At 50.4% G+C, this 6,454-nt stretch overlaps 1 non-coding gene across 1 annotated transcript; it reads left to right on the forward strand.

Moving 5' to 3' along the window:
• Nucleotides 1–5,023: 5,023 nt before the first annotated feature.
• LOC121167015 lies at nucleotides 5,024–5,158 on the forward strand. The gene has a single exon (XR_005885527.1). It is a non-coding gene; the product is annotated as a small nucleolar RNA SNORA9 (small nucleolar RNA).
• Nucleotides 5,159–6,454: the final 1,296 nt, after the last annotated feature.

Genomic DNA, 6,454 nt, shown 5'->3' on the forward strand with positions numbered 1-6,454 from the left:
TAAATACAGCTTAAATCTGGGGCTGCGGGAGACCTACAAAAGTTAGTTTTCTTTCATTTTACCTGGTATTAGAAAAATGTTTTGGAAAAAGTTTAAGTATACCACACAACTTGACATTATACTTTTGACACTGGAACTTTCTGAGAAAATGATGGACATGTGTCAATTTTAACAATGCCTATGGACCTGACAACGGGATTATGACAATTTGCATGTGTATAGGAACTGATGATACATAACGGGTATGATATGGCTATTGTGGCTCATCTTTTGTGCCAAATATTTTGTCCTTAGCAGTCAGTTGTAAACAAAAGAAAAATTCACGGGTTTGGAAGGCAGAGGTGGGAAAGACCGAGAAACATTTCAGTTTGTAGCTTCACTCCCAAAATGGCTGCAGCAGCCAGGCCAGGAGCTGCTTCTGAGTATCCTGAGGGCGCAGGGTCCCAAGGCTTTCTCTGTCCTACAGCTGTCACAGGCCACGAACCGGGAGCTGGATTAGCAGTGCAGCAGGTGGACCAAGGCATTCTAGCCTGAGGCTGGACAGGCTATGCCATGCCACCAATCCTAAATTTCTGAAATTGTTTTTAATTAACCCATCTCATTTGAAAATAGCTACATTACAAATTAGAATAACCACAGTGTGGCTGGAGAAAGACTGTTTCTGTTTCTGTATAGGAGAGGGAACTACATGCTGTAGCTGAAAAGGCCATTATTTGAAACGCTCCTTGGGCCTGGTGCAGTAGCCTAGCAACTAAAGTGCTCACCTTGCATGCTCCAGGATCCCAAATGGACTGATTCCTGTCCTGACAGCCCCACTTACCATTCAACTCATTGCTTGTGCCCTGGGAGAGCACAAGCTTTGGGACCCTGTACTTGTGGAAGACCCAAAGCTCTTGGCTCCTGGCTTTGGATTGCGTCAGCTCTGGCCATTGCAACCACTACGAGAGTGAATCAGTGGACGGAAGCTCTTCCTCTCTGTCTCTCCTCTCTGTATATCTGATTTTCTAATTTTCTTAAAATCCTTTTAGGAAAGAACAGTTCTAGTGGAGCCATCTCAGATTATACTGAAAGCTTTGGTCCCCCATATTCCCTTCGCGGTTGCTTGCTGTCACTCTCAAAGCCTTGTGCCCTTGTGAATTCTGAGATTTTCATTTTTAACAGGGATTGGAAGTATATGTTGCAGACCCTAGGAGGAGAGAACAGCACCAGTGTAAGACATGGTGACAGTGAAAGAATGAATAGCCTTGGGCCTGGCGCCGTGGCCTAGCGGCTGAAGTCCTCACCTTGATCCCGCCGGGATCCCATATGGTCACCGGTTCAAATCCCAGCGTCCCCACTTCCCATCCATCTCCCTGCTTGTGGCCTGGGAAAGCAGTAGAAGATGGCCCAAAGCCTTGGGCCCCTGCACCTGCATGGGAGACCCAGAAAGAAGTTCCTGGCTCCTGGCTTCAGATTGGCTTAACTCCAGCTGTTGCGGCCAATTGGGCAGTGAATCAAGTGACTTAAGATCTTCCTCTCTGTATATTTGACTTTCCAATAAAAATAAATCTCTAAAAAAAAAAAAAACACCTGGAACGCTGTAACCTTTAATATAGCAGCAGTGTCTAACCAAAATGCTTCAAAAAGGCCTTTATTACTGCAAGATAAACAAAATGGCATCCTACCACTGACGCTTAGCTCACACCCAGTATTCAGTACTATTTTTTAAAAGATTTATTTTGATTGGGAAGGCAGATATACAGAGATGAGAGACAGAGGAAGATCTTCCATCTGATGTTTCACTCCCCAAGCAGCCGTAACATCTGCAGCTGAGCCAATCCGAAGCCAGGATCCAGGAACCTCTTGCAGTCTCCCACAACTCTGAGACGGTTGATATGTTATTTCTGCTCCTTTGTCCTCCCTCTACGGGAGCAGGGACCAGAAACCCTGACTGCCTACGTCCCGTCTGCCTCTTCACCGGCACACCAGGCAGGTGAGGCTTTGTTCCAGCTCAGGGGGGTTTATTTATTTATTGGAAGGAATTCAGCCAGTCACCAACATCCTGCTCGCTCAGAATGTCTAAAATGGCTTCCTCGCGGTCCAGCCTCCGGAGGCAGCCCCTCACCCCGCCTTTCCAGTGTGCAGCAGAGAGCCCCCCGACCCGGGCACGGGTTTATTCATAGTTAGATCTGCTAGTTAAGCGGCCACCCCAGCTCGAAGCCGGGCGCCTCCACCGCTTCCTTCCCAGGGACACTCAGCAGGGCGCTGGGTGACAAGTGGAGCCGGCCGTGCCACGGGCGTTCCCCAACTTCTGTTTTCTGCCTTCTTAAATGTGGGTCCACCTGGGCACCCCACAATCACTGGAGGCGGAGCTCCTTCTGTTGCTTTTAGTGACGGGTGGGTTTCCCGAGTGGCGATGTTTCTGGGCAGCTCGGACTCGCATCCGCTCGGGACACAGGAAGGCGGCCGCCCTGAGCGTCCGCCGACAGACGGCCCCGGGACCGGCGCTGACCGCACAAAGTGAGGCAGTGGCAAGGCGGGAGTCCGTCTGTCACGTCCGCCGCGCCACGGGCTCCCGTGTCACGCAGCGTTCGCGCCCGAGCGGCCTGAACACCTTGGGATCAGATCGGGACAAGACCAGGGAGAGCCCAGAGTTAACCTTCGCTCTCTGACCGCCCGGCCCAGCATGCAGCGCTCCACACACCTCGGCCCGGAAGTGGCTTGAGCGGAGCCGCTGCATGCCGGGAGTTGTAGTCTTCCAGGGGCTCGGCAGCCTCTGCGGCCTGTGCTTCGAGAGGGAAAAGCGAGCGGGGAGGCTCGGCGCGGCCCGGGCCCCAGGCAGCCGCGCAGCCCCACGACCTTCGGCCCCAGCCGAGGTGGCCGGCCCCGCCTCCGGGCCAAGCTTTCCCCACGACCCAAGATGGCGGCCGGGGTGGATTTCGGCGACCTGGAGCTCTTTGAGGCGTTTGGCCACCCGGAGGAGTCGATGCCGAAGCCCGTTCACACCCGCTTCAAGGACGACGACGGCGCCGAGGAGGACGAGAACGGCGTGGGCGACGCGGAGCTCCAGGCGCGGCTCCGGCAGTGCGAGGAGACCATCGAGCAGCTCCGCGCCCAGAATATCCTTGTCGCTCCCGGGCCCCGAGAGCGCGGCCGGGGTTCCACGCCGTGCCTGCCGCGTGTGTGGCCGGCGCAGGGGGTCGCGGGACCCGATCCCAGGGCTTCCAGGGCTGTGGGTTCGCGTGGAGCTCGGACCCCGCTCCTGCCCCCGCAGCCGGCCACGCACCCGGGAAGGCGGTCTACACCCGGGGTCTGGATGCGCGGATGCGGAGTCCGGGTTTTGAGGGATCCGTTCCTACGGGGAGGCTTGGATAAGGGCAGGATTTTAGATTTTGAGATTAATTCCGGGGTTTCTGGCACTTGGAGCTGGGCCGAGCTGTGGTGACGGCTTTGGGGAAAAACGCGCCAAACAGCTTTCCGTGTATGTTGCGGATCCAGAGGGCTTGCGGATTCTCGGTGAATTGACCAGGAAATCTATTTAGACTCTCAAAGAGTTTTTTAAACTGTATGCAGATAATTTTGTTTCCTTTTAATGTTGGTGGGGAAACCTTAACATGGCCGGTGGGCCAGCTTGAGGAGTCTCTCCTAGTCTGATTCATTTTCCCGTGGGGCATCTTATTATGAAAGATGTCAGCATGCGAAACGGCTGGAACAGGTGTGCGACAAGCTTGCACCCCAGATGGTTCAGTCATATAAAAGTTTGCGGCACCGCGTTTGCTTTAGCCCGCAGCCCCAGGCGTTTTTCATTGGCTTCTTGGAACTTTCCATCGGGACTCCACGTTTCTGGTTCAGCCCAGTAGCCGCTTGAACTCTGCTGCCCCATCTTAACAGTTGTTGTCCGAAGTCATGAGAAGCATATTTTGATTGTTTTGTCGCGTGGCCAGGTAGGAGGTGAGTGTGTGTTGCAGCCTCACTGTGCCCTGGATGTCCTATGTGCCAGCTGCTAAGTGGAAGGAGCCGTATTTGAATTTCACCATCTGCATGATTCTGTTGAGTAAGAGCTTATCTTCCTTAATAAGTAATAACATCTGGAACTTAAAAGAAAATTGAACATTCTGACTCGACCGAGGTATGAGATCTTCAAATTGACCCGTGTTTGTCCCTCTCCTGCTGGCACTGTATAATCATAATCTCCTTGTAGAAAAGGAACAGGATTTTTGTGTCATTTTTATTCTTCGACATACTCTGAAGTTGTCAGTAATGATCCTTTATTTTTATTGCAAAGTCAGATACAGAAAGGAGGAGAGGCGGAGAGGAAGATCTTCCTTCCCATGATTCACTCCCCAAATGGCCTCAGTGGCTGGAGCTGAGCTTATCCAAATCCAGGGTCTCCCACGGGGTGTAGGGTCCCAAGGCTTTGGGCTGTCCTCAGCTGCTCTCCCAGGCCACAGGCAGGGAGCTGGATGGCAAGTGTAGCAGCCAGGAAACAAACCAGTTCCCATATAGGATCCTGGCACATGAAAGGACAGGATTTAGCCATTGAATATTTATTTGTGAGACACTTTAGCGGCTTCTAAGAATGTGTTTTCATTTCTGTTTTAGTGGAATATTGGTGAACAATACTAAACTAGACGGGCCTTTACTGCAAATTCTGTTTATGAACAACGCTATCTCAAAGTAAGTAATTTTTCACTTTTGTAAAAAAGAGTTACTATGTTTACCCAACAGTGTCTTCCATAAATGTGTGCTGGTTTTCATCTTTATTATTTCACTTTAAATGTTGTTGGAGTTAAGATTAGGAAATCCTGTTTGCAAACAAGGACATGGGGATTGTGTAAGCCTGAGCTGGGGTCCCTAGATTCCCTCCGCGCTCGGCCTGTGCACCTGCTCCCATTTCGGAGCCCAGCTGCATTTTCAGCTTCTTTCCTGCAAACAGGGAACTGGCAGTGACTGCCGATGAAGACAAGCCTCACTCCCGCTAACAGTCCATGGTGACTGTTGGAAGCCTACCCCGTGATTATTTTTTATTAGCAAAGCTAGACCATTGCAGGCTTCCCAGCACGCTTGGGTTTCTAGTAACTCATTGCATTCCTGTGGTGCTTGCTAGAGTGTTCTGAAGTGGTTTGAGGCCTTGTCCTGTTGCTTCCTCAGGGCGTGGTCGTAGGCACTTCACACAGTTGCTTGATCCTTCTATGCTGGCCACGCTAAAGGTTCTGCTGTCCTGTCCCTGAAGTGGGACTCAGGGGAGGGGCTGCATGGACACAGCAGCGGCACGGTCAGCCTTGGGCACTGCTGTCCATCCTCGTTGTCCTGTCCCACCCCACCGGCCATCAGGAGCAGCCAGGCTGCTTACACCACTCGGACCTCAGACAGGGAAAGTTGAGGCTGCAGAGGGGGTCCTGGGAGGTGTGGCTGCCTGAGGTCGGCTGCTGGCCCTGTGCAGCCAGTGGCCTGGTGGTTTTCTTGGATTGGGTTACATTTCGCCTGTGTCTTTCCCAGCTTCATATTTATGAGTGTCTCCTGTGCGTGTGGAGTCTTTGGGAGGACAATCTAGAGTAACTGACACTTCAGGAAATCCCTCTTGTATAAGTAGGTGACTAGAAGGCAGGAGAGGAATTTTTCATTATGTAATTTGAGCTTCTGGATTTTGCGCCATTTACTCACAGAATGTGTTTCAAAGTTAAGTACACAGAATGTCTAACTAGTAACCATCAGTCTTTGCAACTGTGTGGCAGCTGCTCAGTGCTGGCACTGTTAGGTTGTTATAGCCATTTTGCCAACTTGGCAACAATGTGCATTTGAGTAAGTTTGAGAATGTTACAGAGCGAGTGATGTAGGTAACCTCTCAAAAGCAAAATGACGAAATTAATGCATAACGTAAGAATGTATAAGACTTCAGTGTAACGTTTTGCTGTTTTAATTCTGACTGTTTTGTCCTTTTATACAGGCAATATCATCAAGAAATAGAGGAATTTATATCAGATTTAGTAAAAAGATTTGAGGAACAGCAGAAAAATGATGTGGAAAAGACTTCCTTTAATCTTTTGCCCCAGGTATTTCAAATTTGAGACTTTAATTAAGATTAATAGGTTATGCTAATCAGTGCGGGTTGTTAGGTGGTGAGGCTCCTCGCGCATCAGAACTGAAGTGGTTGTGGAACTTGCCTGTTCACTTCCCATCCTTCCAGCACTTCCTCATTGGGCTCCCCACCCAGCGCCTGCCTTAGGCGGCTGCGGGTTAGACTCCTGGCTTCCTAGCTGGGAAACATGGGTTTGAGCAAATTAATTTCAAGACTGGAAAAAAATTTTCTAGGGATTATAAAAGAATTTTCCTACCTAAGATCAGAATCATGTGCCTTTTTTATATGAGAATAAAATCAGAATTATGATTCTAGACTTAAAAATTAAGGTTGGTTGAGTCTGTCAAATCAGACTCGAGCCGCGCGCCCTCGGGAGCCGGAGAATGGAGTAGTACA

The sequence above is a fragment of the Ochotona curzoniae genome, unplaced genomic scaffold (genome assembly GCF_017591425.1).
Source record: "Ochotona curzoniae isolate NIBS_2020 unplaced genomic scaffold, NIBS_Ocur_1.0 patch287, whole genome shotgun sequence".
NCBI lineage: Eukaryota > Metazoa > Chordata > Mammalia > Lagomorpha > Ochotonidae > Ochotona > Ochotona curzoniae.